Here is a 14,374-nt window from a genome sequence, read left to right as displayed (position 1 = left end):
CACCATGACCAAATGGATTTTATCCATGGATGGGTCAACATATGTAAATGAATAAATGTGATTCACCACATAAACAGAAGAAAAAACAGGATCGTATGACCTCAATACATGCAGAAAATGCATTCAACAAAATTCAGTACCCTTTTATGATAAAAAAAAACAAACTCTTAACAGAATAGGCACAGATGGAACATATCTAAAAATTATAAAAACCATATATGACAAACCCACAGTCAACATCATACTGCATAGGGAAAGTTGAAAGCATTCCCACTCAGAACTGGAACAAGACAAGGATGTCCCTATCACCACTTCTATTCAACATAGTGCTGGAAGTCATAGCCAGAGCAATCAGGCAAGAGAAGGAAACTAAGAATATTCAAATGGGGAAAGAGGAGGTCAAATTATCACTCTTTGCTGATCATATGATCTTATATCTAGAAAACCTCAAAGATTCCACCAGGAGACTCCTGGTATTGATAAATTCAGCAAAGTCTCAGGCTACAAAATCAATATACAAAAATCAATAGCATTCCTATACCAGCAACATTCAAGCTGAGAATCAAATCAAAGGCTCAATATCTTTCACAGTAGCCACAAAGAAAATATATTTAACCAAACACTGAGGAAGGAAATTCCAGACAATATAAAAAAAATGGGAAAACATATCATGTTCACGGATTGGCAGAATCAACATTGTTAACATGTCCATACTACCTAAAGTGATTTACAGATTCAATGCAATCCCCATCAACATACCAATGTCATTTTTTGCAAATTGAGAAGAAATAATTCTATGCTTCATTTGGAACCATAAAAAAGCCCGAATAGCCAAAGCAACCTTAAGTAAAAGGAACAAATCTGGAGGCATCACTTTATCAGACTTTAAGCTATATTATAAGGCTATAGTAACCAAAACAGTATGGGACTGGCACAAAAATAGAGACATAGACCAATGGAACAGAACAGAGAACTCAAATATAAAACCATCCACCAAAAGCCAACTGATCTTTGAAAAGTAGACAGCAATATACAATGGGGAACAGAAGTCCTAGTCAATAAATGATTCTGGAAAAATTGGATAGCCACAAGTAGAAGATTGAAACAGGATCCATATCTCTCACCACTCACAAAAATTAACTCAAGATGGATAACAGACTTAAATCTAAGACATGAAACTATAAGAATTTTAGAATAAAATGTTGGAAAAACTCTTCTAGATATCAGCCTAGGCAAAGAATTTATGAAGAAGACCCCAAGGGCAATCATAGCAACAACAAAAATAAATAAATCAGACTTTATTAAATTAAAAAGCTTCTGCAAAGCCAAGTAAACAATCAATAGAGCAAATAGACAACCTACAACAGGGGTCCTCAAACTTTTTAAACAGGGATCCAGTTCACTGTCCCTCAGACGGTTGGAGAGTGCGCACTGTGGGCCTGGGACAAGTCGGCTGCTAAGCAGGCCAGGCAGCAGCGGCAAAAACACCTGACAGGCGGGATAAATGTCTTAGGTGGGTGGCATTTGGCCCATGGGTCATAGTTTGAGGACACCTGACCTACAGAATGGTAGAAAATACTCACATGCTATACATCCAATAAAGGGTGAATAACCAGAATCTATAAAGAACTCAAGCAAATCAGCAAGAAAAAAAATCAAATCCCATTAAAAATTGCACAAAAGACATGAACAAAACTTTTTTTAAAAAAGATAGACTAATTGCCAATAAATATATGAAAAAATGCTCAATGTCACTAATCATCAGAGAAATGAAAATCAAAACCACAATGAGATATCACCTCACCCCAGTGAGAATGGCTTTTAGCAAAAAGTCACAAAACAATAGTGCTAGTGTGGATGCAGATAGAAAGGAAAACTTATACATTGTTGGTAGAACTGCAAACTAGTGCAAACTCTATGGAAAATAGTATGGAGATTCCTCAAAGAACTAAAAGTAGGCCTACTCATTGATCTAGCAATCCATTACTGGGTATTTACCCAGTAGGAAAGGAAAAAAAGTGATTTTATCAAAAAGACACTTGCACTACAATGTTTATTACAGCACAATTCACAATTGCAAAGATATGGCATCAACCGAAGTGCCCATTAGTTCATGAGTGCTATAATAAAATGTGCCATGACGGAAATGAAAAGAAACTTCTCCAAAGAAGACAGAATATTGGCATGCAAACATATAAAGAAATGCTTAACCTCTCTAAACATTAGAGAAATGCAAATCAAAACCACAATGAGATACCACCTAACCCCAGTAAGAATGGCCTATATCAAGAAATTCCAAACCAACAAATGCTGGCGAGGATGCGGAGAGACAGGAACACTCCTACACTGCTGGTGGGACTGCAAATTAGTGCAGCCTTTGTGGAAAAGAATTTGGAGATACCTCAAACAGCTATAAATAGAAATACCATTTGACCCTGCAATAGCATTGTTGGGCATCTACCCAAAAGAGCATAAGACATTCTATTATAAAGACATCTGCACACGAATGTTTATAGCAGCACAATTCACTATTGCACGATCATGGAAACAGCCCAAGTGCCTATCAATTCATGAGTGGATAATTAAAATGTGGTATATGCTCACAATGGAATATTACTCAATTCTAAGAAATGACAGTGAGCTAGCACTATTTATGCTATTCTGGATTAAGCTTAAGCCTGTTATCCAAAGTGAGGCAACACAAGACTTGGAAAATGGGCTTCACATATACTCGCCATCAAATTGGTACTGACTGATTTAAACTTCGATTTTCAAATGGTGGCAATACCCACCAGAGATTCGGTGGTGGTGGGGGGGTACCCAATCTTAGGGATGGGACGAGCATTCTGGAGGGGGAGGGCATAACTGTAACCCTTCTTAGGGAGAGGCAAAGATATACAATGTAACCGAAATGGTAAACAAAACAAAACAAAAAACAAAAAACTTTCTAACTGGTGGTGGGCAGGCAGGTGTGGGGAGGAGGAAAGGGATGTATGTTTCCATAACATGTACGATGCACATCACCAGGGGATTGGACATTTCGGGTGGAGAGAGGGGGCAGGAGCAATGTTTGTAACCCTAACAATATTTGTACCTCCATAATATGATGAAATAAAAATCATGTTCTAATAAAAAATGAAAAAATAAAAAATAAATAAAATGTGCCATAAGAATAACATGGAGTACTATTCAGCCATAAAAAATGAATTAAATTGGAACTAACCAATCAGCACTTATGTGTACAGTTGGAAGTAAAATTCAACAGAAATTCTTCAGGGGTAGGGGGAAGGGAAGATGGGTGAAATCATACCTAACAGGTACAACGCACACTGTCTGGGTGATATGCACACTTATAATTTTGACTCAGGCAGTACAAAAGCAATCCATGTAACCAAAACATTTGTACCCCTGTAATATTCTGAAATAAAAATAATAATTTATAGACAGTAGTGTAAACTGGAACCAAAATTTAAGATGCTCAAAGAATCAAAATTAAAAGTATCAATTTAGACATAAAGTGAACAGAAGGTGTGCTCATGAGATTTAATACAAGTTATTGTATACTTTCGTCAAGTACATATCATTTTAGTATTTAAGAAGTTAGCCTTTTCTTAATACTGTTAGACTTTTAAAAATGTATTTTGTGAAGGGAGGACAGGTAGAATTAAATAATAAGCATAAATTAAATAAAAAATAATTGAACATTTCCCTATGTGTGGGAGTGTGTGCTATTCTGATATTTCTGCCACTTTCTAGAAGCAGGTAGAAAAGGGAGAGATAAAATCTGGATAAGTTTCTCAATAACTGGCATTAAGAAAATCTTAAATTTTTTTGTAGAAGATCAGTTTTACTTAAAAGAATAGAGCTTGCTGTGCAACCCACAGTGCATTTCAGTCAGTTTTGATTTATAAATTACCTTTTTTGGGAGCAGGAAGGGGTATATTTTGATTTCTTGTAATATGAAATGAGGAATAGAGGAATAATCTTTATTTTCTTAAAATATTGACTTATATGAACAAGATTCTTTCAATTCCTACATAAATATTGGGATCTGTCTAATCTCAACTTTTTTTGAGTTTCATGGTTTATTCCTCTAACCTCTGGGACCCAAAACACAGATATATCATAGCATTTTTTATAACAGATGTCACTCTCCTTGGTTCCACATGAAGGATGCAAATGACAGAGAAGATAGTGGTACTCTTTCTGAGATGACTTACAGCCTGATGTTGAGAACCACAGAACTCTAAACTCCATGGTGTGGGGTGTGTGGGGGTTAATACCAATATCATTTCTAGATAGAAACGAAACTATGGACAGAGAATGAATTAACAATGATAACAAGCATTATGAATCAAAGCAAAGGAAACAGGAGACATGATTCTTGTCTAAAAATATGATCAGTCATATGTGATGGTGGCAGAGGATGTTTGGTCAATTCATTCACACAAAGATTATTTATGGACACACTACTATATTGTGTGCACTCTTCTAGGTACTGGCGATACTACAATGAATAAGCCAGATAAGCTCCCTAACTTAGAGTGTCTTACATTCTAGTGAGGACAGCTAGTTCATAATCAACAAAACCTGTTTTGAGGTTCTAAGGGTAAGCAAAGCTTTTGTATACCTGAAGGTTCTCTTCTGTCTGGGAAGGTTTTACTCTCCCCATCACAGAGACAGAACTGGTGCACACAGAACAGAGTGGAGAAATGGTTGAAAAGAAAAAGAAAACCTCTCTTCTCTACCAGATCTGTTGAATCAATTCTAACAATCAATCTGCTTTCAGTTACCAACATAGATCTGCTCCCCATTCACAAGTTCATGTTTAACTTCATGGTATAAAATGCATGTCTTCTAAAAACTACACTAATGACTTGAAAGTTAATTATACTTCTCAAAACTGCTAGACAAGCTATGAACTCTAAGAATATGTTCTGCTATAACTCCTAAATAAAAGTGAAGTCCAGAGAAAGTTACAACATCTCTGCATTTTCATTTCTTTCATCACCAATAATAGTATTAAAGCCTAAAGTTAATAATAGCAAACAATCATCTACTCAACATCTCCCAATTTTGAAGTATTCTTTTTCTATTCAGGAAAAATTCTTTTTCCATTGATAGGTCTGAAAAATCACATTCAGACCTATCAATCTTTATGTAAGAAATGTTGGTGGTATTTTTTCTAGCATATCCTTTTGTAGATTATAGTAATTATTTTCTAGTATTTGTCCAATACAGTAGTTTTCATGTCCTTTTATGAGAATGCTTATGGATTGATAAAATTTTAGAGAGTAAGAGTTTTCATAAGATTTTAAATACACTGTAATTTATAGGACTTGAGTGTCATAATTAGAATCATTATACCTAAAAAGATATTCTATGAGTTCATAGCAGTTACCTATGAGAGAATATAACGGAAGAAGACGGAAAAATATTTCTTTAGCACTTGAGGTAAAACAAGAAAGTCACATGTAATGATGGTATTTAAACTTATCATCTCAGATTGTTCAAAAGGTTTTAAGAAATTTCAAACATATAAAAAATAATATATTATAGCAGTTATACAAATATTTGACTTTTAGAATCAGAAACACCGACACTGGAATTTTAACTCTATCACTTGTGATTGATTTTGGTCAACTAAGCCTTAGTTTCCCTATTATAAAACTGGTTCATAACATATATTTCACAGACCTGTGAGGATTAATTTGTAATGTTCACAATACGTTTAAAACAAATTCATGTATATAAGCACATAAATATTTAAATAAACACACATAAACATTTTCAATAATCCTAGAAAAGAAAAAGTTACTATTATTTTCAATATCATGGTAGTGTAGATACACACACTGAGTCACTGCAAAATGTTTATATTTAAAGTCATGTTTGCCATCAAAAAGATAAATATTGCATGTCCTCACTCATGAGTGGGGACCAAAAAAATTTGAGCTCATACAAGTAGAGAGAAGAACTGTGGTTATTTGAGACTAGGAAGAGAAGAGAGGACAAGGGAATAGAGAGAAACTGGTTAATGGATACAAAATTATAGCTAGATAAGAGGAATAATTTCCAGTGTTCTACAGCATTGTAGAGTGAATAAAGTTAACAATAATTTATTGTACATTTTCAAAAGGCTGGAAGAAAGAATTTTGAATGTTACCAACACAAAGAAATGATAAATATTTGAGGTGAAGAATATGCTAATTACCTTGATTTGATCATTATATATTGGATACATGTATCAAAATATCCCACTCTATATCCCAGAAATATAAACAATTATTCCATGTCAACTAAAAAGAAAAAAAATCATGTATGCCAATCTAGCTTTATATACCAAAGTTTAGTAAAATATTATTTATCATCATTAAGGAGAGGCCAGTCTAATACTACTACTCTGAATAATACCTATACCCATTGTATTAGTTTCCTATTGCTTCCATAACAAATTGATGCATATTTAATGGCTTAAAACAACACAAATTTGTTATCTTACAGTTCTAGAGGCCAGAAGTTCAAAAATCTGTTTTACTGAGTTACGTAAGGTATCAGCAAGGCTCATTCATTTTGGAGACTCTGAGGGGAAACTCTGTATCCTTCCCCTTTTTAGTGGCCACTTCTATTCCTTGGGTTGTGGTCCCCTTCCTCCACCTTCAAAGCTTATCACTTCATTGTCTGTTTCTGTCATCACATCTCTTTCTCTGAGTTTTATTCCTCCTGATTCCTTCTTATAAGGATCTTTGTAGTTTCAGCTGGCCAACCCAGATAATCCAGGGTAATCCCGCCTTCTCAAGATTCTTAATTTAATCACATCTGCAATGTCACTTTTGCCAGATAAAGTAACATTCACAGGTTCTGGGATTCAGGAAACGGAGGTCTTGGAGACAAAGGGTCATTATTCATTCTACCACACTCATAAATGACATAAGAAAAGCAATTTTTTAAAATTATAATGCAACAGAATATACTTAGAATAATTTTGAGCATACGTCAATCAATTTTTAATGTAGAAGGAGTTAAGAATTCCATAGAGACTATGGCATTGTAAAAATGAATGAGTTATTCATTCATTTATTTATTCATCAGTTATTATTTTATCATGAGTACTGAAGTGTCAATCGGCAAAAATTTGTGATTAATAAAAATCAAAACGGCTTTTTTCTGTCCTCCCCAATATTGACAAAATAAAACCTTCATCTAGGTATTGAGTTTGTACAAAATAGATTTTTGAGAAATAACTTTTCCTAAAAAACTCAGAAGAAAAGGGAAACTTCCATTTTCTAGAACGGAACATCATTGGGAAGAGTTTCAGATTCTCCTATACAGCTATTTATCCTCAGTGCTCAGGTGACAAGTGGCAAGGTGACAAACAGAAAAGTGGGAAAGACTGAGGAAATTTTATACTGTGACTATTTTTTTTCTAATAAAGACAGTATGAATCACTCTCCAGGAAAGTGAGAAAATTTCCCCTACAAAACCTTTGAGCTTACAATAGTCAGTCCACAATATGCCACTAGCTGGAGTCCACAGTGTGCTCAGAGCAGACCTTGTTGAACTTTCTCTGCGACATAAGGTCTACTCCTCTGACTGAGCCCAGAAGGCAGTGAAAGCTGGATGTGTGCCAGGCTAGAAAGAGGTCATAAGGGGACACCTCGAGCTACCGACATGTCTGGGGGACATAAACGCTAAAATGAAAGTCAATAGTCTACTAACTTGGAATGTGAGGCATCTGGGAAGTTTTCTTTGCACCAGAGAAAGAATTAGACGATGGAGATGCCTTGCTTCAGTTTAAGAAAACACCTGAGGTTTTTGGTGGCAAGGTCTGAGGAAGTGGCGGCAGTGCCATGTCTGGCCACAAAGGTAGCAAAAAAAAAAGCCTCTGAAAGAGCCCAAGAAGCAGGCCAAGGAGATTAACGAGGACGATAAAGTGTTCTAGCAAAAACAAAAAGAGGAGAAGAAACTTAAGGAGCTAAAAGGGAAGGCAGTGAGGAAGAATCCCCTGGCTACAGGTGAAATTAAGAAATCTGGCAAAAAGTAAGGGGTTCCTTGTGCCTGAGGTGATGGTGACCCTTGATTCCTATTTAAACATTTGTATTCCCTGCCATAACATCTTTTGCCATATATAGCTAAAATGAAGTGTTGTCTTGGAGTCTATTGTGCACGTAAGGATAAACTTCTGTAAAGAAAAAAAAAAAAAAGTTGTACAGTAGCCATCATCTCTTTAACTGTTTTTAATTAAAACCAGCCCAGAATCCTGTCAGAGTCTGCTCTTTTGTCTCTATTCTGCCCTAAATTCTGTATCACCTGGAATAAAACCAAAAGAAAGAAAGAGAAAGAGAAAGAGAGAGAGAGAGAGAGAGAGAGAGAGAGAGAGAGAGAGAGAAAGAGAGAGAGAGAGAGAGAGAGAGAGAGAGAGAGAGAGAGAGAAAGAGAGAAAGAGAGAAAGAGAGAAAGAGAGAAAGAGAGAAAGAAAGAAAGAAAGAAAGAAAGAAAGAAAGAAAGAAAGAAAGAAAGAAAGAAAGAAAGAAAGAAAGAAAGAACGAACGAACGAACCTGAGATAAGAAACAGAATAGCAAGATTTTAAAACAAGACTTACTAAACAGGATATCTGAAATTAGTTTTATAGAAATAAATGACATTTCCAACATGATTTTTTGCTTTGGGGACATAAACAGGATAAAAAGGAAATGAAAGATGATATTACTTAAGAAAGGACGAAAAAACAAAAGATACCACTAATAATACAAAAACGACTCTAAGAAAGTAAGTTACAACTTCCTGCACTGGACTCATGTAATTTCATAGGTGAATTTATTTAAAACTTTATGAACTAATAGCTGAATTGCAACTTAAACTATTTTAGAACATTGAAATAAGAAAAGCTTTCTAATTTTTATGAAGCATGCATGATGTAGATACAAAAGTCTTAGAAAAATAGATCAGAAAATAAAAGGAGGAAAAAGGAAGGAGAAAGAGAGGACATTACATGCAAGGCATTCCTACCAAATGAATACTGCTGCCAAATTCAGAAGACAATATCAAGAAAATAATATAGAGATGTATTAAAATGATAATGTATAAAAAAGGGGTTATTTCTAGGAATATAATGGAGGCTTAACTTTAGCAGATCTATTAATATAATTTATCTAATTAACATTTTGGGAATAAAAATTATCATATACTCTCAATAGATGCTCAAATTATTTTTGATAATATATAAATACATTTGTTATTAAAAATCACTAGTAAAGCAATAGAAGGAAATTATCTTAGCATTGATAAATACATATTTAACCTCATGCTTAGTGTTATAATTTCAAAATGCAAGATTAAGAATAATTAAAGAATCCATTTTCATCATTATTATTTAGTATTTTTCTGGAAGTGCCAGTCACAAGCCAAGAAAATGTAATAAGCAGAAATTTAGACAGGAGTAGGCAAATTTGTCATTATTTGAAATGTGACTGTAATAGTATGGTAGTGATTTCTGGGAAAAAATCACCCTCTCTGTGGTGCTTGGGACTTCTAAACACATGTCACTTTGTAACAAGATTTTTTTCCCCTGTTGATAACTAGACTATATGTAAAAGAACTGAGAAAATTTAGGCCTTGTGTTATGAGAGAAATGATACAACTTTGCTATATTGCAGGTGTTTGAATTTAGATACAAATGCTATGTGGTTGATACTTGGTAATGACATAAGTGATTAGCAAATTATTTTGAATTAAACTGTTCTAGAACACTTAGAAATAAAATCATCCTAATTTTTATTATAGATGTAAGTAACATGAAAATGTAAATAAACATGGAAAATGTTTATTTTATAAAAGGTATAACAAAAATTTAGTAAAACGTTTATACTATACAAGGTATAGCAAAAATTTTGCATACTAAAATGTGTATACTATGAATAAAGTTGCTACTGAGGCAAAAATGCAATTGTTTTGTTAAAGTAATAAGATTATAATTAATTTTTTTTCTTTTCCAAAAAATATGATTCATATTGTTAAATCACCTTTTTAATAAAATGCTTTCAAAATCATAGTATTTGTTATACAGCTATATAGAAGGGTCAGGACCTTATACTGTTGATAAAAGACAAGCCCCTGCCTCCTAGGAACTTGATCATATGCAACACAGGAAAAAGAAAAACAGTAATACAATATTAACTTACATTTATATTATTATTTAATTTTCTAAAAGATTATATGCACATGCATTATTCAATTTAGTTACTCCTGCAGTCTTTTTTATACTGGCCCTTCAGTAGTATAAACTTTATAAGAGCCAGGATTGTGTTTATATCTGTAAAGCCCATCACATAGCCTGGCCCCAATCATCATTATGCAATGTCCTTTGGACTCTTCACTGGAGTGGGCAAGCCCTATAAAGTATGCAAACGAAATATTACTCATATTTCCATGCATGAGAAACTTGTACCAAAAGACTAATGATCTTGCCCTAGTAAGTGTTGTTAGGACTTGAACACAAGTTTTCTAATTTTATATCCCCAGTTCTATTTATTGCATCATCCTTTTTTTCTTGTAAAAGTTAACTAAATGATTATGACAATAAAAAATTTACAAAGAAGCTTGCAACCACTTGTCCAAAGCAAGCATATGCGATGGATGCCTTTTAGAGAGGAGAGAGATCATCTGGGGTCTGTGATGGCTTCCTGATGGGGGAAGGGTAGAAGCAGGAGACATTAAGATTATATGCCAAGTATTTTCCTTCTCAAACTCTTTAGCAGTGACCATACTATGTAACAAAATAGTATCTACTTGTTATAGTTATTCCCTAGTTAATGATACCAGTAAAAAATGATACCAGTTATTCCTTAGTTAATGATACCAGATAATGATGGCTCCTTGTGAAAACTCTAAAATCAACAAACGAGTTCAAATCTAGCTCAGTCTTTCATTAGCTCACTGACCTTGGGCAAATAGCTTAATTTCTCTAATCTCAAATTTCTCATTAATAAAATGTGAATGATGCTATCCAAGAATTGGCATTGTTATATTAAATAAAATAATGTTTTAAAAGACCTCACACATAAGTGCTTTAGTCACTGTTAACTGCTGTTGTAATAATAATTATCATTTACTTTCTTTTACATCTGTGTTGAATTTGGTCTTTCAGAGATTAAAAGTTTGATTTTTCATAACACAATTTACATTGTTTATTTTCTGCTACTTTATGATTTTTGTCTTATTAAACAAACAAAAAAATCTAGCCAATACATGTTAATTTCTAGTTAATACAGAGGAAAAGTCTTGTCAATGCCAAATAAAATTTAAAATAGGCATAGTGTTTTATGCCTGTAGCATAGTGGCAGAATGAAAACGATGCATTGTGAAAACCAACCTGAATCAAGCTTTTCTCCTGAAATATTTACATTTTGCTCTAACTCACTTTTTTGAATCTGGATATTTCTCATATGGGTATTGCTAAGGCATTTATTTCTCTTTCTGAAAAGTGCATTTATTTTATACATTTAAAAAGTATCACTAATTACCTTCTAAGAATCTGTTACAGTACTGGCAGCAGGAAGTGACTAAGACATAGCAAGCGACCTTGTTTACTAGATGTGAGTTCTACTTCATTTTTAAAAATTCCCTAATTACCAATTTTGAGGGATAAAAAACTACCTTTCATATTTTCTAAATTTTATGGCATTCATCTTCAGCTTTATTGGGTTACATTAACAGAATGACTTTATTGAACATTTTTGTGTTACTCTATACTGAGGAATAGCTGTGAAGAGATGAATAGATCAGAGAGTCTAAAGGTCAAAGAATTACAAAAATGAAAAATGGCTAGAAAAGATAAAGAAGAGAATGGTGAGGGAAACATTTGAAAGAAACACTAAAATGGGTTGAACTACCTACATCAAATGGTGAGTAAAAGGATTAAAAGGAAAGAGGGAATCACCCTTTCTTTAAAAAAGGAAAATTGTTCAAGAAAAGGTTACAGAGGTATTAAAAAAATTGGAGATTGAAAAAGAGTTTTAAAAACTTAACTCTAAGAATAAATGGGAAAACCTCTCAAGGAAACATTAAAATAAAGAAAATCAGAACAAGAGGTGGCAAATTGAATATGGGTAGTTGTAAAAAGTATGTGCAAAGTTAAATATAAATGCATAAGTAAATGAGTAAATTTGTACATTAAAAATGTAAAATAAACAAATATTGTTCTTTGTGATACATAATGTTTTTTAAAAATATTTTGGTTCAAGCACTTACGTTATTTACCATTGCAACTCACAAAATGAATGTATTGTTAAGATTTGCCAAATTCAAAAGTGATGTCTACATTTCAGAAAGAAAACAGATACTTCAGGGTGCTTGAGTAGAGCCTTTCATGCTTTACCCATGTTTACTGATGACATGAATTTGTACTTAGTCCATCTGTAACCCAAATGGAATGATTTTTATAGATCAGTGTATCATTTTCAATAAATGCCAGAATTTTTCTCTGACTAAAGATTATTAAAAGGAATTGCTCTAAAATCAAATTTATAATTGATTTAAGCTGTCTAGCCACTCCCTTCCTCCTTTTATAAATAAGCTGCTACATTTCCTTATTTTTCTAAATGTTTCTGCAATATAAGAATAATAACATCTAAACAAAAGACTACAGGAAATTGATACTACAAAAAGAAAATATTCATTATTTTTGTATGTTTTAATGATGACTAATTGGCAGAAAGCATTCTTTGTCTTTGGAACCCTGTTACCGTGCTTGCAGAGTTGCACTAATATATCGCTGATAACAACCGAAGGGCCCTTCGTGCGCTACTCAACAGGAGAATCGATTGGTATGTGCTGCGGAGTATGTAAGGAAACACACACACGCCTCTTGATAATAATGTACTTGCTAAATAATAAAATATAGGACAATTGCATCAAATGCCAGTTTTGTTTACAGCAGATTGGCTGGTTCAGAAGTGAACAACTGAAATACTAAACTCTTTTACTTTTGGAATAGCTCTGACTCTGCTTTTATCCTTTATTTTCCCACAGTCTTATGTCCAGGAGCTCTCAGAATGAACTTTGCTGGCTTCTCCACTAGTGGGGTCCTGTGGCTCTTTTTTAGCCATTGACATCCACATCTCTATGTTCCTCTGTTCTATTTCCAGTTACTCAGAGAAATTTGCTAGTCATAGTTTTGGCGCCCCTGGAATCCTCTCTCCAAGATAAGAAGTAGTTTATAGTTTGGCTTAAACTGTTTGTCAAATATTTAAATATTCACATGTTATTCTTAAGAGAAAGAAAGTTGGTCTGTCTCAATATACCTGGTTTTTGCCCTTATTTCTCCTCAGTTCCAGTGTATATTTATACGATTATTGTATTTTACATCATTTGGAAATGTCTTTTCTTGTACCATTTGTTGTTTCTGTAAAACTTTGTCACATATAAGTTTGAAAGAGAATAGAACATGTGCATGTTTTATGTACAATAAATTCGTTTTCTTGTGTAAACCAGAGTAGACCTTTTGTCTTTGAATTATTGGATTGTTAGAGACTATGGCAATTGGGTATGCAACAAGAATCTATCTATTCTAATCAGTAATTTTTTTTTTGGACTTGTGAGACATGATCTTAACAATAATATATTACAGAGAAACAGTTTTCCAGAAAAACAATTGGAACAAAAATAAGGCAGTCTCAGAGAATCGTAATGAAAATAAAATAAAATATCAAAATGAAAACTTGAAATAGAGGAGCAACAATTTGTATATGAAACCATTTGCAGATGAGTTTCTACTAAAAGCCAATTTTATGCTTCTGCTACTCCCTAAACTATGTTAAATATTGTTGTATAAATTCCTTCTGATTTTGTATCTCTGTTATTTTCCTCACCTGTCTTAGCTGACAAGTTTTTGATTAATTACAGATCACTATTTAAGTTTTAACTAGTGACAAAAGTAACTATGGAACTTCGGTTGTATTGGTTATTATTTTGTCTTTATAAAAGAAAATTTCAGACTACTTCTGGGTAGTAAAATGTGGCTGGTTTTCAATGCAGTTAGTCCTGGGTATCTGTGTGTCAATAAACTTTGGTCCAAGGGCCACTGATGGAGGCAGAGCTTCCTGTAGCTCCCTGGATGGCCTCGACCCTCATCTACATAAATCATGTGCCCCCTGGACTCATGACTCTCAGACATCAGCACTAATGAACATGATTGTTGATCATCTAGATTTTTCTGTGGTGGCATACATCACTGTTTTCCTTCAATAGTTCAGATAATAGAGAGTTAAACCACTTGAAAACAGAATGGAATTATCCACATATGTTTGAAGGATTACATTTTTTAAAGTATGTATGTCTCTGTCTTAGAGATAATCACACATAAATGCCCATATG

General features: G+C 33.6%; 1 protein-coding gene and 1 pseudogene across 5 annotated transcripts in view; one reads left to right on the top strand and one right to left on the bottom strand.

Moving 5' to 3' along the window:
• Positions 1-14,374, bottom strand: part of MARCHF1 (membrane associated ring-CH-type finger 1) — a 726,479-nt gene that overhangs the window by 692,068 nt on the left and 20,037 nt on the right. The gene's annotated exons all lie outside the window — the stretch shown is intronic.
• LOC142876343 (translation machinery-associated protein 7-like) lies at positions 7,851-8,044 on the top strand (annotated as a pseudogene).

Source organism: Microcebus murinus, chromosome 15 (assembly GCF_040939455.1).
Source record: "Microcebus murinus isolate Inina chromosome 15, M.murinus_Inina_mat1.0, whole genome shotgun sequence".
NCBI classification, from domain to species: domain Eukaryota; kingdom Metazoa; phylum Chordata; class Mammalia; order Primates; family Cheirogaleidae; genus Microcebus; species Microcebus murinus.
The sequence above is the reverse complement of the archived record's forward strand: the minus strand, read 5'-3'. Positions and strand labels throughout refer to the sequence as shown.